The sequence below is a fragment of the Salmo trutta genome, chromosome 18 (genome assembly GCF_901001165.1).
Source record: "Salmo trutta chromosome 18, fSalTru1.1, whole genome shotgun sequence".
Taxonomy (NCBI): domain Eukaryota; kingdom Metazoa; phylum Chordata; class Actinopteri; order Salmoniformes; family Salmonidae; genus Salmo; species Salmo trutta.
Window position 1 is genome coordinate 21,241,302 of NC_042974.1, and position 27,753 is coordinate 21,269,054.

Sequence of the window (27,753 nt, forward strand, 5' to 3'; positions counted from 1 at the left end):
GACCACGCGTGACCACGCGCTCGAACCACTCACTCCCTCAGCACACACCAACATTCCGAACTGATACGAGAGAGAATCGCTTTAGTGCGCTTGCTTGAATCAGTCTGGTTCCCAATCGCTCGAAAATCCTAGTGTGAGTGACTGTGTGTAAATGTGTGTGTTAGCAGGCAACAGGCGGGTGGAGAGATCGGGTAGCCAGCTTGGATAGCGGAGAGCGCACACTTCCAGCGCAGCCGAGACTATAACAGAAATAACGAATTAACTACCAAAGGATTGTCATTTCATAACATCCTATCAACCGTTAATGACACATCGTTAAAGGAGGCAAAACGAAAAACACTACAGAGATTGATTTATTATCCATAGTTTTCCGTTCCAGCGCGGGGAAAGATGAAGACTAAAAACCTGGAGCAAAGCTTGTCTGATTCCAGAGAATTGGATGGATCGTATGACCAGCTGACTGGTGGTGAGTGATGGGCTTTCGCAGCCCCGGCTTTATTAGACCGGTTAAGGATGCCGTATGACTAGAAAAACTGAAATAGTTGGTTAGCCAATATAGCTTAAAACTGTTGCCTATAAAATTGTTTATGAAGCTTAGGCTACTTAAGATGCTTCACAATTCTCAGGTCATGCAAGACCTGATGTAAATAGTGTTACATTAGATAATGTAGGCTATATCGTTTTAAAAAGCGAGCAGCCTATAGTAACCATGTCTTATCACACAATGTATGAATTTATATATGTCATATTGTATATTTTATTGTTAGTATTTGCGTGCATGTTGATGTGTGACGTCTGTAGCCTGATTCCTGGAAATAGACTTCGATTTAGGATGTTTGAAAAGGTCATTAGAAGGTTGACATTTGCCTTCCTCTGTGCTCACAATTTGTTTTAAAAACGCTTGCCCAACACTGGGCGCGTACTCGTGATGCTCGGAGCTGAAGCTGCTCAGCCACCTATGATTGCATGGCGATGGAATGTGTGCGAGGCGCGCAGTTTTGCTGACTTGGCTTTTCAACAGGAGTCCATTGGCTGTCATGTTGGGATGCTCAAAGCACATCTGGATTAGAGACGTTGGTGCTGGCCTGAAGTCCTGGTGATATAGCCTAAAATGAAACGAGCCATATTAGTGAAAGTGTGCATTTTCGAATCACACGATGTGCTTTCTCCTTTATAGGACTGTTTTGCTAAATAGTTTTGGACTGAATTGTCTTGGATTCTACATTTAGTGTGCTGCACTAATCTTTTTGAGTTTCTAGTGCGATTGTTTTATTGCCACGTGCCTTTGCTAATGTGTGTGTCCATCAGGATATTAGAATGTCATGCAGATGGAGCTAAATGTCAAGACATTTTCAATGATAAACAAAAACCGAATTTGGTGTGTGTGTGTGCAGACTGTCAGTAAAGCCAAATATAAATAATATAAACGGAGCCCAGCAGAGGAACGGCAGACAATTATATTATTGGTCCATAATTAATGGCCTATATGTGAAAGTGCGTGTGTGCGTGCGCACATGCCTATTTATAAGTAATCTGTGTGTGCATAGCGACCTTTCCAAACGCTGTCTTCCTTAGTTCCATTAGGTCAGTGTTGTTACAAGGTGTTATTAGAATATGTAATTAGATGCGGTTTATGTGATGTTTGACAGAGTACCATGAAACACCATTTGTCTGTTTAGTGCTAGTTGACAGATTAAAACGATAGCATTGTGCCCAAACACATTGTTACTCTACAAGAGGCAAGCCTTGCACTGGCTGCCTGATGCACGCACACCTGCACACACATCATTTATCTTTGTAGAGTATGAGCTTTCATTCTTCCAGCCAAGCTCTTGACATGGTTAATATGATTTTTCCTCAATGCATGAGAGCTATTATTGTTGACTGGGCTGTATTGTGAACATGATGTGACATATTAAACATTTGACATCTACATTGACATATTGCATATACAGTACATTGATGTATTGACAACACAACTAGGCCTATCATGATGCACTGCAACACAGGGTCTATGTACATGTTTAACACCAGTCCCTAGATGGGCTTTTAGGAATTAGTAACTGAAAAATGGAACCTGTGTCCTCCGCATGCCACACAACTGTGCTAGCCTGCTGAGCTAAAGCCTATAAGGACAGTGCTGGTAGACAGTAATGTGGTGTGTTTTAATGGTATGTGTTGAGACGGGTTTTATATATATCAGCTTTCTGTGGTAAAGCAATAGATGCAGATTAGCTACTAGTCTCCATACCTGAGTCTATTAAAGAAACAAACACACTAAATAGGATTTGACAGGACTGCTGTGTGTGTGTGTGTGTGTGTGTGTGTGTGTGTGTGTGTGTGTGTGTGTTTGTGTGTGCATGCCTGTATTATTTGCCTTTAAAGGTCAACTGCCCCTTAGAACCAACTTCTTTGGTTTTAAACGGCCTATGTGGCATCGAAATAAGCCAGAAACATTAATTAAAGACATCAAAGTGTAAATAGAATAATTTTTGCCATGAAGTCAGTCTGGTTTAAAACTGAGTTTTGTAAGTGAGTTTGTCACTACTTACTGGAGGGTTTGCTATGGATTACTTACATGCCCACTTTTGCCAATGATGCTCAATTGCTCAGAGACAACATGTTGTGGTCCACCCCAGCTGCCATGTGGGCATTTGTTGTCCAGTCTGCATATGGGTGCAATGTACACACATTTCCCTCTGCAAATAGGAGTGAAAATGGGCTTCCATGAAGTCGGTGCAAACTTCCAATGCATTTCAACAATATTGCCAGATGGCCAAGAATGGATTACATCCGACATGATCACTTCTGCTGCCTGTCAACTGTCAAACCACTGGTGTTGGTGAGTACGTTAGCTAAGTAGATAGCTGGTACTAGCTAGCTAGTAGCTATTTTTGGTTATACAACATTATTTGATAATGCTAGTGAGCCAGGCTAGCTATATGATACCACAGATGAAAGGGGGATGATACCTTAGCTAGCTTAATGCATCAAGACACACCTCCAACAACACATAAAACCTCACATACATGTAATTCTGCCCAAAAACAATGACAATTTCTCTCATCAGTGGCATATGGGCTTTTTAGGTGAGCGCTGTTTCTGCCCTGTGATAAGCAAGGCCCACTTTGTCAAAGGCAGGGATGCCAAATATTTATCTTGTCCATTCCAAGTGCGCCTCTCCAGGGTGCTGTTGGAGAAATGTATCGCTCCAGCGCTCCACCAACATCCAAAAACCATGTAGCAGAAAAAGCATATGGTAGAAAGAGTAGCATATGTGGCTTTTTCTATAGCCTACAAACTGGAGATAAAATGTATGACAATATAATGAGACAGAAACCTTTTACATCAGGTTTCTCAGATCAAATGGCCTAACCTAATTGGTGCCCAATCAAATAAAAAATGCGCTGACACATTAACAAACAACATATCCTTAAACAGGACAGGCCAAAGTAAAATGGACAATATGGAATGGACAATCAGGCTACTCACAGCTGCTGTCCAGGAGTTTATTCCCGTGGGCTAATTTGTCATGATCAGTGATTTCAAGTTTGTATCCTTAAATTTTTATGAGCTGATCACAGCAAAAAATAAAGTACTTCTGCATTTCCCACTGTGTGAACACATTGTAAATAGGCTCAGGATAACTCCTCCTGATAAAGTTGGGTAACTGATATTCAGAGCTTTAATAGCCAAATTGATAAGTCACAGGAATCAGGACTAGTAAAGCGAATGCAATGGCCTTTTTTTTAATAAACGGTGGGCCTACCACATGGATGGGCGTTCATAAAATTCCATTGCTGGCCGACATAGTAGGCTACATCCAAGTAAGCACAGGCTGACATCTTTCAGACGTCTTTTTTTGGTCATGTCCGGACCGGCAGTCTTTTTTTGGTGTTTTACAAATGGTAGACCTACCATGGGCATTCCTAAAATGATATTTCAGGCGACACTGTAGGCTATACCTCAGTAAGCATGGACTGACGCTGATGTCTTTTGGACATCTTTTTTTGGTCTTGACTGGTCTTAATTTCCACGTCCACTGATGTTGGTTTTTGGTCCGGATCGGACGAAATCTGAGACAATCCATGATGTCTATGTTTGGTTCAGTATTTTGTCCGGTTTTGACCAGCCTTGATTTGGCCCAAACATTGATGTCTATAAATTACGTCTTTTCAACTTTCATCCAGAACTGAAAATGAACCTAATTTTAACATTAGGATAATACGTATTTTCAACGTCCAGAAAATACCTCTTCAACTGTCATTCAGAACCAAAAATTAACCTGTTTTCAACGTTTGGACAAGACATCTTTTTACCTTTCATTCAGAACCTAGAGTGAACCTAACTTGGGACTATTCTACTAGTTTTTTTTGTCTTGCCTAGGCGGCACAAGGGCCAGGACCGGCCCTGGAGGAAGATGTGCATAGCTCATGTTAGGTAGATACCTTGCTAACAAAAGCTAACTGTAGCCCATTTCCATTTAGGGTCAATCCAGGGCAGGCACTTGGATACTAGCCTGTTAGCTAATCATAGGATGTAGCCAGCTAGCTTTGAAAAATGTTTCAAGCAAACTGGCTAGCTAACGTTAGCTAGCTAGCCAACTGATTTAAACTCTGACAAAGATATATCTAACCCAGATTTGCAAGTTAGGTAGCTAGCTTGCCTGTTCTCATAAAAGTTGTATGTGTATTTTCTAGGGCAAAAGTAAATTAAGGATGGTACTTGTCTACTTGTACTCTACACACAACTTATTTTTATTTGCTAGGTAAGTGTATGCATGCTGTCTTCATAAGCACATCAATGTGATATTTACAGCATAAAATGTTATGTCTTTGTAACACAACACAATCATCGATTTTTGTTGTTGACAAATGTATCTACACTCAAGCTGGCCGATGTTTGTGCAATTTTCACATGTAGCCTACACCTGTTGTAGGGATATTAGCAGTTCTGGGATTTGTCTCATGGGAAAGATCTAACAGCGAACATAAAGAGAGATGAGATGAAACAACAAGACAGAATATTGTGGTGTAGAACAGCTGAGCTGACTCTTAACCGGCATTCACCTCGCAGATGATACCATTTCCACAGTAACATGTATTTACATGACGTGATGAAATGTTGAAACTAAGTTGCAAGCTACTTTTGTAGCAAGGTCTTATGAAACACATTCCAGACACTGGCTGTTGCTATCTTGCGATAACTGATTGGACGGAGAAATATCAGCTAGATAGGATAGCCAGTCAAGAGGGGAGAAGTCCTCAACTTCAAACTTTGTACTCTTCATAGCAAAGATAGCTTAGCTTACCTTGCTGTACTCACTACTGGACTTGTTTCTTGTGATTGAATGGCAAAGACACACTCAAGAAACACACACATCAAACTACACCCCCAAGACAACTGTCGTTTGCCTTCAGTCATGGACACTAGCATTTCTTAATAAAAAAAAGAGTGCATTTTTGGGAAGAAGGAATGGTGAATCCTTCTCTTAATGTGTGTGCGTAGTCTGTGTGTGTACGTGTTTGTGTGTGTGATGTGATGTATTGAGTATTGTATATGTGGTGGAAGAGCAGAATTACCGTATATTATTTTCTATTATATATTTTTTATTTTTACATTTACCTCTTTTTCTCCCCAATTTTGTGGTATCCAATTGATAGTTACAGTCTTGTCTCATCGCTGCAACTCCCGTACGGACTCGGGAGAGGCGATGGTCGAGAGCCACACGTCCTCCGAAACACGACCCAACCAATCCACACTGCTTCTTGACACAATGCCCGCTTAACCCGGAAGCCAGCCATACCAATGTGTGGGAGGAAACACTGTACACCTGGCGACCATGTCAGCGTGCATGCACCCGGCCCGCCACAGGAGTCGCTAGAGCGTGATAGGACAAGGACATAAATGCCAGCCAAACCCTCCCCGAAACCGGACGACGCTGGGCCAATTGTGCGCCACCCCATGGGTCTCCCAGTCACGGCCGGCTGCAGCAGAGCCTTGACTCAAACCAAGATATCTAGTGGCACAGCTAGCAACTGTGATGCAGTGACCACTGCTCCACTCGGGAGGCCAATGTTTCTATAATTACCTCTCGTCTCTCAGCTAGTGCTCTTAAACACAAAGGGGAACTCTACCACACACGCACAAATGAACCCAAGCACGCAAACACAGTCATCACTGCTCCACTATGCCATGTCAACAGTCTACCTGGCAGGCAGTATTTGGTACATGGCGCTATTATTTCGTCTTTCAGAACATCTTGGTCAGATTGAACAATGGTTGTAGAAGGAAATTGTAAAAATACATCTTTATGTGACTTTATACCATGGCATTGTTGAATACTAATGTCTGATGGGCTTGAAGGGCATTTTAGAGATTGCATTATTTCCCTATAACGGACAGTATATTTATACACGGTAGAATTCAATGGCTATAGTTAATTTTTCCATGTTTTGCTTGAGCTGCTTTTGAAAGCAAAAACTGAATTGAAAACAGTATTGGTATTGTTGAATAAGATTTTCATAATAGGAAGATAGGACTTGTCACGACTTCCACCGAAGTCGGTTCCTCTCCTTGTTCGGGCGGCGATCGGCGGTCTACGTCACCGGCCTTCTAGCCATCGCCGATCTACTTTTCATTTTCCATTTGTTTTGTCTTAGTTTAACACACCTGGTTTCACTTCCCCAATTACTTGTTCATTATTTAACCCTCTGTTCCCCCATGTTTTTTTGTGAGTGATTGATGGTATGTTATACGGTCCGTATTTTGGGCTTGCTTTATTGTATAGTATTTGCCTATTTTGAGTAAATTACTTTTATTTACTCATATCTGCTGTCCTGCACCTGACTCCTCTACACAAGCTCCACACAGACCTCATTACAGGACTGATGGTTTGGTTAGCTAAACTAGTAAGCTACTACTTGTTGAACACATTTCTATGGCAAATGTGTTAAATTATAGCCATGGTATAAAAGGGATAACCAACTCGGGCTCTATGCGTTCTCTGGAAAATAATGCAACTCCGTGGAAGGTCAATTCTTCTAGCACCGGTATTCCCAAATTGCGGGGGTACGAGCAATGCCGTCGGGGGTACCCCCAAATGTACATTTGGTTGAGTTTTCTCACCTGAGTAGCCTCGTTTCACTGCCCAATTTCCTTTTGAACCATCTAGTGTTCAGTGAAATAACAACACAATGTCAAATACAGGTAGCCTAGTCAAATAATTAACATACAATCACATTAACCTTTACTCTCTCGTGGGAAACCTTCACTCTTGCACAGACATTTAAAAACGAAACGTGAGAATTTGAAAAATAAGCCACAGGAGTTTTTGAGCAAGTATAAAGACGACTTTCGAGTAGTAAGACATGTATGAAAGCAACAGATACCATTAATAAAAAGGGGCTAGAAGTGTCTTATATGGTGAGCTAACGAAGTGGCTAGGACAGGCAAGCCCCATACTATTGTGGAGGACTTAATTCTTCCTGCTGCCACAAATATGGCTGGGGCAATGCTGAGGGATAAGGCCAAAAAAACTATACAGACAATGTCTTCATCATACAAAACTGTTTCACGACGCATCAGTGACATGGCAGGAGATGTTTTGAAACAATTACTGCTTCACATACAAGCCAGTGAATTATACGCGTTACAGCTGGATGAGTTAACGGACGTGGTGGGCCTGGCACAGCTCCTGGTATATGTCTGTTACGTTTATGGGGGTCAATTAAGGAAGACATCCTCTTCTGCAAAGCACTGGAAACCAGGACAACACGAGATTATATTTTTTAAGTACTGGACAGCTTTGTAACATCAAATGGACTTTGGTGGTCAAGATGCGTTGGTATCTGTACTGATGGCACAAAAGCCATGACAGGGAGACACAGTGGAGGGGTAATGCACGTGCAAGCAGTTGCTCCCGACGACACTTGGGTATACTTCAGCATCCACCGAGAGGCTCTTGCTGCCAAGCGAATGCCTGACAGCTTGAAAGACGTTTTGGACACTACAGTGAAAATGGTTAACTTTGTTAAAGCAAGGCCCCTGACCTCTCGTACATTTTCTGCAATATGCAATGATATGGGCAGCGACCATGTAACGATTTTACAACACACAGAAGTGGTTAACAAGGGGCAAAGTATCGACACGTTTTTTTTAAATTGAGAGACGAGCTTAAAGTTTTCTTTACTGACAATATTTTTCACTTGTCTGACCGCTTGCATGATGACGAGTTTCTCACACGACTGGCCTATCTGGGTGATGTTTTTTCTCGCGTGTGGGAACTTGTTAGTCATGTAGTGTGTACCTCTGTATGAGTTATCTGTTTGTTTGTTTGAGTGAGTGGGTGTGTGCAAGTTAAGTGAGTGTTCTTTACACACATTAGTTGTGTGTGAGAGCATAAGTAGGATGTTGCTGACTACAGTGGATGGTGGGCAGTTTGCTTTCTCTGCCAGACACGAATATCCAATTAATTTGAGAGCTGGACTTGATCCTTCAACCCACCAACACACACACATGCATGCACGCACACATGCTCAAACACAGACGGTTAGTCTCTCGATTCTCTTAAACTCCTTCCTCACACTTTGTTTGTGTGTGTGTGTGTGTGTGTGTGGCAGCCCCTCAGCAGTGGTCTGTTGAGCTAAATGCCACTTTCTTATATTTCATTATATGAATTGTTTGCCCTTTGAGTCAGAGGCGTAGGCAGAGATAGCCGTGTGGCTGGGGCTGAGTAAAAGTGACTGTGCCAACATTTTCCAGCAAAAATACCCAGACATCAGTGGTGTAGTCATGGTGTATGGAGAAGTGGGTATACTGTAATTTTGCCAAACATTTTCCAAACTGCTTGCCTGCCTGGCGACTGAAAGGTGACTTGTGTGAAATATTCTATGAGAAACAGATGTAGGCTACTCTGAATGACCTAAAATCATGGCAATGAGAAATACATCCACCATTATATCCAGAATTAAATAATAGGCCTAGCCCTTATGGCTGATATGTTAGGCTAAGGGACCAGATAAACACGGCCGTAAGAAATTGAACAGATTTCCGTGGTGGTTGGTTACATGAGAACGGGATACTCGAGGGGTTCCTACACTTTCCCAGCAGCTGAAGGCTTGGATGCCAGTTGCTGCTGATTCATCTTTGTATTGTGCGTTTTGCTACAGGAGATTTATGGGTTACAAAAAAAGGCCTAGGCTACATTCAGTTCTATACTCCATGGTTTCCACATATTTCTACCCTAACTTTTCTAGGCTGTAGTCTGATTTTCTGTAGGCCGAGGCTATATCGTCTATAGGGGAAATAGTGATCACTACCAGATCGAGTCAGCGCCCTGGCATAAACCTCATAGCCTGTCCCTAAAGCTCTTCTATCGAGATGCAAAATAAAGAGGCTAAACTATAGAACTCATGAGACATGGGAATAAATACACAATTCTCGTTGTGACTGCGAATATCAGGAGTCAGAGTATAGAGCGGAGTGCGGAGCTGTCCATTGCTGAAATCTTTGATATGATATTCACAGGCTCAGCCAGCGCCTGCCAAGCCGCATTACCTGCCTCTGGTACAGAATAATATAGGCATATGCTATATTGCCAATTATAAACTGGGTGGTTCGAGCCCTGAATCCTGATTGGCTGAAAGACGTGGTATATCAGACCGTATACAATGGGTATGACAAAACATAACTACATACAGTTTATAATAGCAATAAGGCACCTCAGGGGTTTGTGATATATGGCCAATATACCACGGCCAAGGGCTGCGTACGCGTTGCGTCGTGCCTAAGAACAACCCTTAGCCGTGGTATAATGGCCATATACCACACCCGCTCGGGCCTTATTGCTTAAATATTTCACGTGATTTGTGTTTGTGTAGGCTACTTTGTGCATGATTTCTGTATTGTATTGCATAATTGATACGTCATATACTTCCACTAAACTACCTTGTTATGCATCAGTGGGGATGAAGAAGTGAGTATATACACCACTGCCTGACATATTTAAGTGAAAATTTGTGCAATAATATTGCATCATTTAACACATAACACAAGATAAATATGACCAAAAAACAACCAATTTCCCCGTTATTATTAAGTAGGCAGCGGAAGTGTGCAACTAGACAACCGCTTACAACAACACCGCTGACAAAACAGGCCGACAGTCCAAGTCAGACAGTAAACAAACAATGAAATACACAACATGTCTATCACCTACATATTCAAAGAGAGAGAGAGAGAGATTATTCAGCAGCAGACAAGTGCAGTGATATCAAATCTAATGTATTTATATAGCCCTTCGTACATCAGCTGATATCTCAAAGTGCTGTACAGAAACCCAGCCTAAAACCCCAAACAGCAAGCAATGCATGTGAAAGAAGCACGGTGGCTAGGAAAAACTCCCTAGGAAAAACTCCCTAGAAAGGCCAAAAACCTAGGAAGAAACCTAGAGAGGAACCAGGCTATGAGGGTGGCCAGTCCTCTTCTGGCTGTGCCGGGTGGATATTATAACAGAACATGGTCAAGATGTTAAAATGTTCATAAATGACCAGCATGGTCAAATAATAATAATCATAGTAGTTGTCGAGGGTGCAACAAGCACGTCTGGTGAACAGGTCAGGGTTCCATAGCCGCAGGCAGAACAGTTGAAACTGGAGCAGCAGCACGGCCAGGTGGACTGGGGACAGCAAGGAGTCATCATGCCAGGTAGTCCTGAGGATAAAATTGTACTGTCACAAATGGATGAAGTATCCAGTCCGTCATGTTGCGAGCTCATGAAATAATCAGCATATAATCAGATCAGATCTACCACTCCCACTCAAATGAGTGATCTACAGTACAGGCACAGCAGGTGTATTCAGGACCATGGTAAACGCATCGGCCGGACACCAGCTCAGCACTGGATTGGAATATGTGCAAACAGCTTATTGAACAAAGAAGCAAAGAAGAATAGAAAGCCCTGTAAATGTTTTCATTAAGTCCAGAAGAGCACACTTTTTCCCATATGAAAACAGCCACACCCAATACAATACAAACACTTTAGGCCTATATCTTGAACTGTACGGTGGGTATGAAATTAATATCTCACTTTGAATAAGCAAACGCTACTGTATATTCAGGCATGAAATCATTAAACATAATACCACAGCGAGTATGAATACAATAGCTCACTTGAACCAGCAAACATAAACCTGGCCTACCAAGGCAGGCATGAAAACATGAAATCATCATACATAGCCTTAAATCACGGTGGTAGCTCACTTTGAATCAAACACATACAGTGGTTCTTCCTTTCGAAGTTGCTTTTTACTGCAGCACAGCTTGTGGGCTGCCACATAATTATATGGCACGTTATTTAAGTGTCAGCCATGGTTGCCATTAATGCTAGTTAGTGCTAGTTTTACCACCAGAGGGTATCTTTGAGAAGCATTTGACTGTTTTTAATATTGGCTGTACTAGAGAATTTAAAAACTTTTTTGTAAAGAACATAGTATATGGGATTAATTTTAAGAAATGTACCTTAATTAATTTTATTAATATTATGGTGTTTCTATTCCAAGAAAAACGAAAAACTAAACCCTCAGGGTTTCCGTTATGAAAATATGGCACTGTTCAATGTGACCGGTCGGGAGTAGGCTACTAAGTGACTGCAAGTGAAGAGCAAAATAATCCTAACATTTCCACACCCTAATTGTAGGCTAACCAATACGGAGATTCAGTGAAAATAAAAAATCTTGTTGATTTATCAAGACCGGTCCCCATGCTTGTCTCAGAGCAGCACGAATGGTGCTGAAATAGTTGACCACACACGGGTAGGCTATTGCTTCAAATCCTATTATAACAAATAGATGACTTTGGGTGTTCCAGTAAGCAACAATTTGTAAAAGAACTCCAGCACAGAGATGAGAATGGAGCCTTAAAAAATGGAGTTCACAAATGCAACAGACGGATCAGTGGCAAAATCCGGACTGGATCACAAAGTAAACAGGGAAGTGAAATGTTTTAAATGCTTTTACTAGACTGTTGAAAGACCAATATTGCTGGCTTTTAACCTCTTGACGGTCGCCTAGGATAGGGGGCGCTACAGCGATTTTGGAAAAAAATTTGTGCCCATTTTAAACGGCCTCCTACTCAAACTCAGAAGCTAGGATATGCATATAATTAATACTTGTGGATAGAAAACACCCCAAAGTTTCTAAAACTGTTTGAATGTTGTCTGTGAGTATAACAGAACTCATATGGCAGTCAAAACCCCGAGACCGATCGTAGATGTGGAATTCTGAATTGCGGACTCAATTTCATCACTTTGCCTATAAATCACACCGTGAGCAATGGTTCATTGAGCACTTCCTATTGCTTCCACTAGATGTCCCCAGTCTTTACAAAGTGGTTTGAGTGTCCTACTGTGAAAACTGACTGAATGAGACGCTGTGGAAAGTGGTCACATGAGGAGGGCCATCACCATTATGACGCCGGCGCCCCTGGCTACCCTCCCCTTTCGAAACGTTTTGAAAGACAATGCAATCGTCCCCCTTGAATCTTATTGGAGCTCTGGTTGAAAAAGGCCCTAAAGATTTATGTTATACAACGTTTGACATGTTTGAACGAACCTAAATAAAAAAAAAGCATTTTATTGAAAGAGGAGTCCCGCAGCCGACGGAAGTTTTGGAGCAGCCTTCAGAACGCGCTAACAAGAACAAGCTATTGGGACGTAAAGGATTAACTTTTTCGAACGAAAATACATTTGTTGTGGACCTGGGATTCCTGGAAGTGCTTTCTGATGAAGATAATCAAAGGTAAGGGATTATTGACAATAGTATACAAGAGTAGATTTGATATGCGATTGTTCCAAGATGGCGCTGACCTGTAACGGTAGCCTATTTTTCTGAGTATCGCATCCCCTTTTATCGCAAAGTGTGATTACCCAGTAAAGTTATTTTTAAATCTGGCATTACAGGTGCTTTCAAGAGATATTCATCTATAAATCTTAGAATGACAATATTACATTTTAAAAATGTTTTCGAATAGTAATTTAGTAAATTGTAGCGCTGTTTCACCGGATGCATTTGAGGGAAAATAGTTAGTCAACGTCACGCGCCGATGTAAAATGCTGTTTTTATATATAAATATGAACTTTATCGAACAAAAGAATGCATGTATTGTGTAACATGATGTCCTAGGAGTGTCATCTGAGGAAGATTGTCAAAGGTTAGTGCAGCATTTAGCTGTTTTTTTGGTTATTTGTGATGCATGTGGTTGGTCGGAAAATGGCTATGTGGCTACTTTTACGATATAGTCCTCTAACATAATCTAATGTTTTGCTTTTGCTGTAAAGCCTTTTTGAAATCGGACAACGTGGTTCGATTCAGGAGAGGTGTATCTATAAAACGATATAACATAGTCCTATATTTGAAAAAAAATAAAAATAAATTTTGTTATGCTAATGGCGATAGGATTTTTCGCTGGATGTCACCAGGGGTTAATCTCACCCCTTTTAAACATACCATTGAAACATGCTCATATTTTTAATGAATGGACAAGTATTTTTAAAGGATGGACAATTGATGTTGAAGATGGGATGACTATTGTATCTATTGATTTGAAGACTGGACTGTTACTGTTAAGAGGTGATTATCATGACAGCAACAATTCCTCAACCTTGTGAATATTGAACCAAACAGGTGAGATATACTTACTGGTCCCTGTTTCTTTGTGCTTCTGGCCCATTCAGAAGAGACTGATCTGTGCTCTACTAGATAGAGCAAGAGTAAAATAAGGAGCGGGTGGCTGCCCAACTAATGTATTGTTTTTTACCCCCTAATACCTGCTAAACATTTTTTTTACTTTTGTGGAATCGATTCAACTCTAACCCTTTTAGTGGGTGGCCTACTTCATGTTTTGATACATTTCTAATCAACCTATTTATTTATTTTTTATAAATGTTCATCCTTTTTGCTTAAATCTTGCCTCCTTGTGTTTCATGGTTACTGTGGTTTCCAACTACCCACTAGAACTCAAACCTTTTACAGTTATGAGTCCTAGTGCTCCAAACCTCCACCAGTTCAAGTAGTCAGGTTTTTATGACACAAATACAACTGTGTCTGTCTGGAGCGCACTGGCGCAGGAAACTCTGAGGGCCCAGAATAGTTGATATGATATTGCAAGGTTACGAGTATGAGCTTCGGGCCAGACCCAGTTGACAGTTGATCATGTGTGAAGTTCGTTGCAGACAGGCGGAGTAGCGAGGTGAATGTGATTGAAAGATGAACAATGGTTTTATTTGTTTGTGTGACGCACAATTTTGTGTTTATTTGATATGTTTTAGACTTTTTAAAGAAATTGTTTAACTATTTGTGAGTCATAGCTTGTATTACATTTATTTCATTATTGGAGTCCTCCACGGTTATGTATTAATATGCACTGAAAGGTATTGGTACCACTAGATTGAGCCAGCAGATGTTGGTTGGTGGCCTTTACACTGGTTAATTAACACTCATTCTATTGAGAGAACTTTTCCTGAAACCAGCCAACTTTCTCTTGTATCATTATTTCTCATGTTTTACAGAAACTATTATCTGTTTACATGGTCATATGCCTGGGACTTTATGTAATCTATTTTTTACCTAGTTGGCAATAGTTACTTGCATTGTTATATAGGTCTCTCTGTGTTCTGTGCTAAATTCTTTAGCTGCCAATGGCTCATGGTGTAGGCTTTCATACAATGTGTCCATTTGGCAGAGGCAGGTGCTTGTGCATTAGATCTATTTTAACATTTAGATTTGTATAATTTAGATTTAACCACATAACTGAATTTGAGATACGAAGACATTATAATAATTGAAATGAAACTGTTCCAAGAATGTGTGGAAATCATGACTGGCACGCAGATAGAAAAAGGTTGCCAACCCCTGGTGTAGCCTATTACTGGCAACTTCAGGAGTGTAATGGCAGAATCTGCGAAGGCCAGCAACAGCGGTAGGAGGGACTGGTTAAGAACAAGTTTTTTAAATTTGATTTCATTATCTTGATCTCAGTCTCCCTCTTGAGTCATTTGTATGTCTTATTTGATCAAACAGTGTCCTTAAAGCATCCAACAAACTCAGTACATATACAGTGAGGGGGAAAAAATATTTGATCCCCTGATGATTTCGTACGTTTGCACACTGACAAAGAAATGATCAGTCTATAATTTTAATGGTAGGTTTAATTTAACAGTGAGAGACAGAATAACAACAAAAAAATCCAGAAAAACGCATGTCAAAAATAATAGAAATTGATTAGCATTTTAACCTGTTTGGGATAGGGGGCAGTATTTTCACGTCCGGAAAAAACGTACCCGATTTAATCTAGTTACTACTCCTGCCCTAGAATATGCATGTAATTAGTAGATTTGGATAGAAAACACTCTAAAGTTTCTAAAACTGTTTGAATGGTGTCTGTGAGTATAACAGAACTCATATGGCAGGCCAAAACCTGAGAAGATTCTATACAGGAAGTGCCCTGTCTGACAATTTCTTCTCCTTCTAGGGCATCTCTATCAAAAACACAGCATCTCTGCTGTAACGTGACATTTTCTAAGGCTTTCAATGGCTCTCAGAAGGTGCCAGAAAGTGGAATGAGAGCTCTCCAGTCTCTGGGCGAAAAAAAGCAGGAGTTTTTGTGAGTGGTCCTGCTGAGAACAATGACACTGGAGCGCGCGTGCACGAGATGACTCCATTTTTTTCTTTCAGTGTTTGAACGAATACAACGTCACCCGGTTGGAATATTATCGCTATTTTACGAGAAAAATAGCATAAACATTTATTTTAAACAGCGTTTGACATGCTTCGAAGTACGGTAATGGATTATTTTGCATTTTTTTTGTCACGAAATGCGCCGGCGCGTCACCCTTCGCATAGGGACTTGAGCGCACGAACAAAACAGAGCTATTTCGATATAACTATGGATTATTTCGAACCAAAACAACATTTGTTGTTGAAGTAGAAGTCCTGGGAGTGCATTCTGACGAAGAACAGCAAAGGTAATCCAATTTTTCTTATAGTAAATCTGAACTTGGTGAGGGCCAAACTTGGTGGGTGTCAAATTAGCTAGCCATGATGGCCAGGCTATGTACTCAGAATATTGCTAAATGTGCTTTCACCGAAAAGCTATTTTAAAATCTGAAACCGCGATTGCATAAAGGAGTTCTGTATCTATAATTCTTAAAATAATTGTTATGTTTTTTGTCAACGTTTATCGTGAGTAATTTAGTAAATTCACCGAAAGTTTGCGGTGGGTATGCTAGTTCTGAACATCACATGCAAATGTAAAAAGCTGGTTTTTGATATAAATATGAACTTGATTGAACAAAACATGCATGTATTGTATAACGTAATGTCCTAGGAGTGTCATCTGATGAAGATCATCAAAGGTTAGTGCTGCATTTAGCTGTGGTTTTGGTTTTTGTGACATATATGCTTGCTTTGAAAATGGCTGTGTGATTATTTTTGGGAGGGTACTCTCCTGACATAATCTAATGTTTTGCTTTTGTTGTAAAGCCTTTTTGAAATCGGACAATGTGGTTAGATAAAGGAGAGTCTTTTCTTTAAAATGGTGTAAAATAGTCATATGTTTGAGAAATTGAAGTTTTTGCATAGCGGAACGTCTGTCCCTAACAGGTTAATGAGGGAAATAAGTATTCGACCCTCTCTCAATCAGAAAGATTTCTGGCTCCCAGGTGTCTTTTATACAGGTAATGAGCTGAGATTAGGAGCACACTCTTAAAGGGAGTGCTCCTAACCGCAGCTTGTTATCTGTATAAAAGACACCTGTCCACAGAAGTAATCAATCAATCAGATTCCAAACTCTCCACCATGGCCAAGACCAAAGAGCTCTCCAAGGATGTCAGGGACAAGATTGTAGACCTACACAAGGCTGGAATGGGCTACAAGACCATCGCCAAGCAGCTTGGTGAGAAGGTGACAACGGTTGGTGCGATTATTCGCAAATGGAAGAAATACAAAAGAACTGTCAATCTCCCTCGGCCTGGGGCTCCATGCAAGATCTCACCTCGTGGAGTTGCAATGATCATGAGAATGGTGAGGAATCAGCCCAGAACTACACAGGAGGATCTTGTCAACGATCTCAAGGCAGCTGGGACCATAGTCACCAAGAAAACAATTGGTAGCACGCTACGCCGTGAAGGACTGAAATCCTGCAGCACCCGCAAGGTCCCCCTGCTCAAGAAAGCACATATTCATGCCCGTCTGAAGTTTGCCAATGAACATCTGAATGATTCAGAGGACAACTTGGTGAAAGTGTTGTGGTCAGATGAGGCCACAATGGAGCTCTTTGGCATCAACTCAACTCGCCGTGTTTGGAGGAGGAGGAATGCTGCCTATGACCCCAAGAACACCATCACCACCGTCAAACATTATGCTTTGGGGGTGTTTATCTGCTAAGGGGACAGGACAACTTCACAGCATCAAAGGGACAATGGACGGGGCCATGTACCGTCAAATCTTGGGTGAGAACCTCCTTCCCTTAGCCAGGGCATTGAAAATGGGTCGTGGATGGGTATTCCTGCAAGACAATGACCCAAAACACACAGCCAAGGCAACAAAGGAGTGGCTCAAGAAGAAGCACATTAAGGTCCTGGAGTGGCCTAGCCAGTCTCTAGACCTTAATCGCATAGAAAATCTGTTGAGGGAGCTGAAGGTTCGAGTTGCCAAACATCAGCCTCGAAACCTTAATGACTTGGAGAAGATCTGCAAAGAGGAGTGGGACAAAATCCCTCCTGAGATGTGTGCAAACCTGGTGGCCAACTACAAGAAACGTCTGACCTCTGTGATTGCCAACAAGGGTTTTGCCACCAAGTACTAAGTCATGTTTTGCAGAGGGGTCAAATACTTATTTCCCTCATTAAAATGCTAATCATTTTATAACATTTTTGACATGCGTTTTTCTGTATTTTTGTTGTTGTTATTCTGTCTCTCACTGTTCAAATAACCCTACCATTAAAATTATAGACTGATCATTTGTTTGTCAGTTGGCAAACGTACAAAATCAGCAGGGGATCAAATACTTTTTTCCCTCACTGTTGTTGATTTTATTCAAACACAGAGATGTCTATATCTGGAAAAATACATGTTTTAACATTTTGACCAATTGAAGGCTCAAAAGAACAGACAGCTTTCGGTCGCATAATTATTGTCTGGCACAGCCTTAGAAACAGAAGACAGGAGTGTCCCACATAGTAGAGAAGGCCCTACAGTACAGCAATAACTATTATAGAGACTTTGGTCCAGTGTTACCTTCTGGGTTTTTCCACAAAAATAGTGCCTTTTGATATTTTATGTAGAAAATTGTGGACCAATACCCCATAAATGACAAAGTAAAAACACATTTTTAGAGATTTGAAAATGAAATATATATATATTTAATTTACATAAGTTTCACACCACTGAGTCAATACGTGGTAGAATCACCATTGGCAGTGAGTTTTTCTGGGTAAGTCTCTAAGAGCGTTGCACACCTGGATTGTACAATAATTGCACATTATTGTCAAGTTGGTTGTTGATCATTCCTAGACAGCCATTTTCAAGTTTTTGCCTAGATTTTCAAGTCAAAACTGTAACTCGGCCACTCAGGAACAATCAATGTCGTCTTGGTAAGCAACTCCAGTGTATATTTGGCCTTGTGTTTTAGGTTATTGTCATGTTGAAAGGTGAATATATTGGGCACTTTGAATACAGTGTTGGAAAGCAGACTGAACTATGTTTTCCTCTAGGATTTTGTCTATGCTTAGCTCTAGTGAGATTTGGATTAACCCCAAACATAAAACATAAAAAGGCACTGTATGAACAAACTAGGATAAAGATGATCATGAGCACTCACTTCAACTTAGCTAACATTTTCCCATCCTAATTGTTACCAAATATCCAAAAGGAGATTCAGTCAAAACAAAAATCTGGAAAAACTCAAGGGGGTGAATACTTTCTGAAGGCACTGTATATTCTAAGTGTTTTTAATGGGTCTTTCTCAATTCTGATTGTTTAATATTGTTCAATCATTTATACTGTTCAATTGAACTTCAACCAAAAGTTGGAATATAGTGGGCGCGTTGAATACAGTGTTGTTTGTTTGACATGTAAACAAATGAAAAAGCCAAGGAGGGATTATTATGACAGGCTAGGAACCAAAGTGTTGGTCAGTGTTTCCAAGTGGACCTTAATTAGATGTTATATTAAAAGTTTTATCTTACCTAATGTAGCTTTGATGTAGCTAAAATATTCATGCTTCGCCTATTCCTCTCTGATTTAGTATATACTGTTGCGTAAACAGCATGCTGATCTAAGCTTACACCAGTACTAGTATCATGCTGTATTAGCTAGCTACGTTTGCTCTGAGTAAATGTAAATGTAAAAAAATGTTGACTCCAGAAGTTTAATAAGGAACAGAAAGGAACAATATAAACCACTACTTTTTTGGGGGGGGTCGAACCGGGTTCAGGACTTTATTTTGCGGGTCGTAACAGTAACCCTGATATCACACACTCACAAACTGAAATCATAATATAATGTGTGTACACATTGTACAATCAATTAGTGAGCGCCTCAAATATCATATTTATTTTTAGATATCCACTGTACACATCAATCAGTACAAATTGGTTCCTGTTTCAGTCGTGTGTGTGTGTTGTGGTGGCTAATTTCTGTATTACCAAATGAGGAGAAACAAACTTCACACACCAGTCAGAGTTAAACTACATTTTGAATAATTAAGAGCTTTGCAATAGCACTTGACTTTCAAAGATGCGCCATCTCTAATGAACCATTGAAAGTGACAACACAAATGTACAAAGATCTTTTATAGCCAAGATACACCCCTCTCAACGTACATGACGAACCACAGATCTTTGAAACAGTTCACAAAGGGACTTTATATTTGAGAAAGGAGTATCCCTTAGCCAGATAACATTCGCAATAAATTATCGTTCAGTTTGGTCCCTAAGACGAGGTTCTAATCTCGTTCCTGGTACTTCATAGTACAAAAACACCAACTCATCCAATGGCATATATAGAATTGTCAACTCTAGATACTCCCATCTCAAGTAAAACCCCTCTTGATCCCACTCCTGGACAAGCTCACTGAGGGGAGTGACTTGCGCACAGACATTGTGGAGACAAATAATTGGTTCCCCATTAATCACGCCATCCCTTCATATGGTTTAAGAATAGGTAAAGACACATTCACATATGAAGACAATGTTCCTTTCTGTCCTCTTCCCTTTCTGATATTCTGCATAGCACCAGGGACATGTGAAAGACAAGTCTGACCTCTCCCCTCTATGGGCCCCAAGTGACTGAGCCCTAGCTAAGGGAAGACGTGCAACTGTCAACACCAGAGTCCAAGGGGATACATTCTAATGACAAGTATCTCACATAAGCATATTATGCAAATAAAACATCTTAATTATCTATGTTACCCAACTTATTCTGATTCATCCGCCACAGTGTGTGTTTTTGTGTGTGTGTGTGTGTGTGTGTGTGTGTGCGTATGCGTGTGTGTGTGCGCGTGTGTGTGTGTGTGTGTAGGGCCCTGTGAGTGTGCATAGAGACAGTGCAAAAATAAAATACAAGGGTCAACTCAGATAGTCTGTGTAGCCATTTTTTAAGCTATTTAGCAGTCTTATGTCTTGGGGATAGAAGTTATTCAGGACTGTGTTAGTGTCAGACTTGCCGTGTGGAAGCAGAGGGAACAGTCTATGGCTTGGGTAGCTGGAGTATTTAATGACTTTCCGGGCCTTCCTTTCACACCGCCTGATATAGAGGTCCTGGGTAGCAGGGAGCTCAGCCCCAGTGATGTACTGAGACGTACGCACTACCCTCTGTAGTGACTTGCGGTCAGAAGCCGAGCAGTTGTCATACCAGGCAGTGATGCACCCAGTCAGGATGCTCTCGATGGTGCAGCTGTAGAACTTTTTGAGTATCTGAGGACCCATGCCAAATCTTTTCAGTCTCCTGAGGGGGAATAGGCGTTGTCGAGCCCTCTTCAACACTTTCTTGGTGTGTTTAGACCATGATAGTTTGTTGGTGATGTGGACACCAAGGAACTTGATGTTCGATCCTCCTTTTTCTGTAGTCGACAATGCGATCGAGGGCGGTGCTATTGCCATACCAAGCATTGACGCTGCCGGTCAAGATGCTCTCATTGGTGCAGCTGTAGAACTTTTTGAGGATTTGAAGGCCCATGCCAAACCTTTTCAACCTCTGTCACGGCTTCTTCACGGCAGGGCGCGCATGTGTGGACTAGAGGTTGAAATGAGTGAAGTTCTGGAGTCAACTCCGGGACAGGATCAACAGTCTACAGGAATGGGCAGTATAGGAATAGTTATTTTGTCGGAAATATGTAATGTGTGGAGTATTAAAAAAACAAATGTGTAGGCTAGGCCTAATATCATAAAAAAAATAAAAAGGACATTTCCCCCCTCCTGTTGGCTCACTCGCGCCTTGCTCCAGTTGTTGCCGGTCACTAGGCTGATGCCAACCTATGTCAGTAGGCTAAATGATGAAGCCTTCAAGGAATTGCAGTGTCTTGTTGCAGCCAAGGACGCATCACAAACATTAACATTAGAGCCAAGGAAAGAGCAATGTTTTAGCTAAATTTGATGGAGTGATGGAGTTCTCTTTGACAAGGAAGGAACAGAGTACACTTGTAAAAAAATATGCTGTGATTGAATCAAATAGGCTACCTTCCGGAGAGCGGGACAAGCGGCCTGAAGGATCATAGGTGCTCTACTCCTAACAACTTTACCCACAAGCCCGATTGTCTGTGTATTTAACTAAACCATGCAATCTGAGGTGAAGAGTGAAATAAAAATTGATTGACTTATGCAGTACTGCCGCTCAGATTTTTTTTTACATTTTTAAATGTTAATGTGTTGCAAATGTTCAGTGCTCAGCTGTAGGCTACAGATTTATGCCGGTGCTGTGCTGGGCATACCATCCTGCTGGGGTCTCTGTCCTCATTCTACAGCCTTAATCGATCTACATTTAGGTCATTTAGAATACGCTCTTATCCAGAGGCCTACAGTCAGTGCATTTAACTAAAATAGGTAAGACAGGACAAGATGGGGCAGAAATTAATTTTCACTCCCGTGTTAATCACTAGTGTGGACCTTATTTGAACACCGAGGAACATGAAGCTCTCGACTCGCTTCACTGCAGCCCCCATTTCCTGTAGTCCACTATCAGTTCCTTGGTCTTACTGACATTGAGGGAGAGGCTGTTGTTCCAGCACCACACTGTCAGGTCACTGACCCTGTAGGCTGTCTCATCGTTGCCGGTGATCAGGCCTACCACATCGTGTCATCAGCAAACTTTATGATGGTGTTGGAGTCGTGCATGGCCACACAGTCGTGGGTGAACAGGGAGAACAGGAGGAGACTAACCACACACACTTGTGGGGCCCCCGTGTTGTGGGTCAGCATGGCGGAGGAGCTGTTGCCCCGTCAGGAAGTCCAGGATCTAGTTGCAGAGGGAGGTGTTCAGTCCCAGGGTCCTAAGCTTGGTGACAAGCTTGGAGGGGATAATGGTGTTGAACGCTGAGCTGTAGTCAATGAACAGCATTCTCACATAGGTATTCCTCTTATCTAGGTGGGTGAGGGCAGTGTAGAGTGCATTTGAGATTGCGTTGTCTATGGATTTGTTGGGGCGATATGCAAATTGGAGTGGGTCTAGGGTGCCTGGGATGATGGAGTTGATGTGTGCCATAACCAGCCTCTCAACGCACTTCAAGATTAGTGGTGGCGGCCCCTCACACCCGGCACAATGTTGTTATTGTCAAAGCGTGTATAAAATGCAGTGAGTTTGTCTGGTAGAGAGGCATCGTTGGGCAGATCGCGGCTGGCTGAGTCTTCCTTTGTAATCCGTAATGAACTGTAGCCCCTGCCACATGCGGTGGGCATCAGAGCCTGTGTTATATGATTCCACCTATAGCTCTTCTATTAGAAATATTTCAATCATAGTCCACAGTTGCTGAGACCCGATAGTTCGGCGTCCCATTGTGACATGGCTACGCGCCTCTGAGACTACCATCTGCCGGGGACACACAGCCCGAACGTGCACTTCCCCACAATTCCCTACCAATGCGTCCTATTAATTTGAATGTGTTGACAGTTGGAGAAATTGCTTGATCTGCGCTGATAATTCGAAAAGTATGAAAGTCAACGGTCCAATATTCTAGAACACTGCTGTGCGTACGTGTACACGTTTGGTACTCTGATAGACCCTTAATGGGTTAACAAACCAAACAGTGAAATACCGTTATACAATGTAAAGTAAAAACCCAAAGTCTGTGCATGAATACCGGTATATTGTAAAATATTGTATACCGTCCAGCCCTATAAAGCCCTAGTTATGTTGTTGCTTTGACAGTCATTTCTGAAGATAATATCTGTTAAAAATGTGTGTGACCATTCAATTTTGATTTGATTTAAAGGGATAATTTGGGATTTGGTGATTTTGGGTAATTTCCTACTTACCCAGAGTCAGACAAAGTCATGGACACCATTCGTATGTCTTTGCATGCAGTTTGAAGGAAGTTGAATGTAACATATCGTTAGCTTAGTGTAATTGCTGAAAGTCAATTGGTGTGTACTTTCCAGCTCCTCTCAAAAGAAGAGCTATAGACCTTCTAACTACTCCAAAGCTTTGCGGCTAGCACTTTGTACACTAAGTATTATTTACAAGTATATCTAAAATTATAATGTTTTGATTATGGTTATTTTATAAGCATTTATTTTGACATTTTTTAATCCGAACTACTCACTTTATTCATTCGCTGAGACAGTGGGTACAAGGTTAGGCTGTGCTCGAGTGTAAACATAGTTGGCCAGCTGAGACAGTTTTGACCGAGTTCGCTAGATATCAAGTAAGCAAAGTGTGGGAAGAGTACATCAACAGACTGCCATTGCTCATCCAAAGCAATATTTTTACCTTGCAACCGTGACTGAAGATTGTTGTTACTGCTGGAAGTATTTTCAAGTATTTTCAAATATGCCTTTGTGGACAGGAAAGTTTTTGGGGGTGAAGCCTGCTATATTGTGGTATGGTTATTTTCTGTCGCCACCCACCAGATCAATGCACAGTGTTGTCCAAAAGCAGTGGGCATTCTATACACGTTCAAAACAAAGACTGGGAATAAGTGCGAAGTTGATCTAACATTATCTGATTGATTGATTGATTGAATAGCAGCTGTTCTCATGATAAAATGTGATAGGACTGTCAATTTCCTTGTGGATAGGCTGTCCAAGTCATGTAGTGTGTGTCACACAACTATTTGGATGCAGTTTCTGTTGCAGATTCAAGTTGCAAGTCACACCATCTCATGCAAATTTGCTGATAAAAGAAGCAACTCAAACGCAATTGAAGTTGCTTTCAGCATCCAATCCTGTCATACAATACATCTTGGTTCATAAATTGTTTTTTCATCTAATGGCACAAATCTGTCTATATAAGGTCCCACAGTTGACAGTGCATGTCAGAGCAAAAATCAAGCCATGAGGTCAAAGGAATTTTCTGTAGAGTTCCAAGACAGGATTGTGTCGAGGCACAGATCTGGGGAAGGGTACCAAAACATTTCTGCAGCATTGATGGTCCCCAAGAACACAGTGGCCTCCATCATTCTTAAATGGAACCAGTTTGGAACCACCAAGACACTTCCTGGAGCTGGCCGTCTGGCCAAACTGAGCAATCATGGGAGAAGGTCCTTGGTGTGGGAGGTGACCAAGAACCCGATGGTCATTCTGACAGAGCTCCAGAGTTCCTCTGTGGAGATGGGAGAAACTTCCAGAAGGACAACCATCTCTGCAGCACTCCATAAATCAGGCCTTTATGGTAGGGTGATCAGACGGAAGCCACTCCTCGGTAAAAGGCACATGACAGCCCGCTTGGAGTTTGCCAAAAGGCACCTAAAGGACTCTCATACCATGAAAAACAATATTTTCTCTGGTCTGATGAAACCAAGATTGAACTCTTTGGCCTGAATGCCAAGCGTCATGTCTGGATGAAACCTGGCACCATCCCTACGGTGAAGCATGGTGGTGGCAGCATCATGCTGTGGGGATTTCCCTCAGAGGCAGGGACTGGGAGAGTACTCAGGATCGAGGGAAAGATGAACGGAGCAAAGTAAAGAGAGATCCTTGATGAAAACCTGTTCCAGAGTGCTCAGGACCTCAGACTGGTGCGAAGATTCACCTTCCAACAGGACAACAACCCTAAGCACACAGCCAAGACAACGAAGGAGTTGCTTCAGGACAAGTCTCTGAATGTCCTTGAGTGGCCCAGCCAGAGCCCAGAATTGAACCCGATACAACATCTCTGGAGAGACCTGAAAATAGCTGTGCAGTGATGTTCCCCATCCAACCTGACAGAGCTTGAGAGGATCTGCAGAGAAGAATTGGAGAAACTGCCCAAATACAGGTGTGCCAGGCTTGTAGCGTCATACCCAAGAAGACACGAGGTTGTAATCGCTGCCAGAGGTGCTTCAAAAAGGTACTGAGTAAAGGGTCTGAATACTTATATAAATGTGATATTTCTGTTTTTTACATTTCTAAATACCTGTTTTTGCTTTGTCATTATGGGGTATTGTGTGTAGATTGATTAGGGGGGAAAACAATGTAATGAATTTTAGAGTAAGGCTGTAACGTAACAAAATGTGGAAAAAGTCAAGGTGTCTGAATACTTTCAGAATGCACCCTATGGCCTTCAAGTTTGTTCACATAAAGGTTAATATTCGATGCTGTCAATGTCTTATGTTTATTCAACATACAACCTTTGTCTTCCAGCTAGACTGTATTGAATTAGTTCATTAGTCTCGATTTACTCTGCCTTGTCATTTTTCTCTGTTGAATAATAGGACTGAAGAGGAAATTGGTGGCTCTGGCCAAACACAAAGACCTCATGCCTTGGGTGAAGAGTATATGCATTCATCTGTGGTGGAGTTGTAGCTCATGTGGAGGAGATGGAGGGAAATACATAAATCAATCGTGTAACTGTAGAAAAACAACCCCACCCATGTCTCACTCCCCTCAGTTGGTCTCAGACCACATTGAAGTGTTTGTGACAGGTCTAGGGATATAAATCTGCCCTGTCTATCAGGTGCCAACAACCTACTCACCCTGAGAGTCCCCACTCTTTCACCACTTCATTTCCCAGAACAGTGTGCAGATATCAGCAATGCTTGTCTGTTGAACTCATGCCTGTTTCTGATCAAATGTCATTTTCAGGAGTTCAAGTCAATGCTCCATCAGATCTGTTGGGTCCATCGCTGGTAAGAGGACGGAGTGGAACGCCACTGTTACCATGGATAGCTAACAGAGGACCAGCAGAGGAAGAAGAGGTAGCTACAGGAAGATTCACCAACCTACAAAGCACTGTACTCTCTGGTCATGGACAAACACCTGCAGAAGGATCTTGATCAGATGGCACTGTTCAAGCACACAGGTGTGTTCCGCATTGAATTAGCATGTATATCAAATGAAACACACATATAACCTTTCCTTTTCACTGATGAGAAATGCTTTCTTTTAATCCTATTATTATTGGGCTCTGATTTGTGTGTAGGTGTTCAAAAGCAAATACTTAATGTCTATTTGGCACCAGTCATATTGGCATGGTATACAATCATTGGCCTGTCCAGACAGATCTAGTCTAACAAAAGGACAGGTAATTCCCCCTCCGGGATAGTTTGGTTGGCTTGGGGAAAGTGGGGGGTTTCCTTGGGGGATGGTGCTCCCTTTCAATTGTGCTCAGAGGCACCTTTTTTCCCTCTGTGGGGGATACGGGGGCCTGACTATCTCCACTACACTAATCACTACACTTATCTGATCATTTGCATCCAGCCTGAGTGCAATGTAGGAAACCAAGAAGTGTCCTTGTGTTTATATTGTATTCACTGGTTTATGTTCCTTTCCTAATTTCAGGCACTCCAAGATGCATTGTTTACCCTAAACAATCAAAACAGTGGATTGCCTGGCCAATATATCGCCCATCACTCAAACATTCAGGAATGTCCTGATGGAGTGTGTCTTACAGAGACGCATGGACAAATAATTGAAATACTAGGAGCCAAAATCCTGTGGAAGAGGCTGTGGTCTTGACAACATGGCCCCCATCCCAACATTGTCCTCCTTGCACTACAACCTAATACAAACACATTCTATTGTAACATAATTTGTTAGCCTCTGGTCCTTATCACTCTGCATCTGTAGCATTTGATAAAAATCCATTCAATGTAGGCTGCTACTGTACATAAAAGTATACCTACTTTATACTGTCTATTTTATTGTATATTTGACCTTTTATTGATGCGAATTTTGAGAATGCCTTGTCTACACTGTGTATTGTTCATTATACAGACCCCAAGTCTGTGTTGTAAAAAATCTATAGCGGTCTTTGCCAGTTCATTGATTGTTGTCATTACATATCTACATTACAACATCTATGATGTTTGGGGTTTTACCAATATAACTTCAGTATTCAAATGTCACTGATACATTGATCTGACTGCTTTATTACATACACAATACTATCATGTGGCATACTGTAATAAATCACTAATAGTAGATAGTAACAAAACAGGTGTTACTGGTTCAAATAATGGCACTTATTACTGTGATTGTAACAAAATAGAATGTACTGGTTTATTGGAGTGATTTAACAAAATTGGTTGTTTAGGCAATGTCTGGCTGAGAAGCTGAGTCATCGTAGT

The 27,753-nt window shown here is 41.4% G+C and overlaps 1 long non-coding RNA gene across 1 annotated transcript; it reads left to right on the forward strand.

Annotated features, from left to right (window-relative positions):
• Positions 1–27,563, forward strand: LOC115152992 (uncharacterized). The gene is made up of 3 exons (XR_003867622.1): positions 1–466; positions 26,270–26,486; positions 26,966–27,563. It is a non-coding gene; the product is annotated as an uncharacterized LOC115152992 (long non-coding RNA).
• The last annotated feature ends 190 nt before the right edge of the window (positions 27,564–27,753 follow it).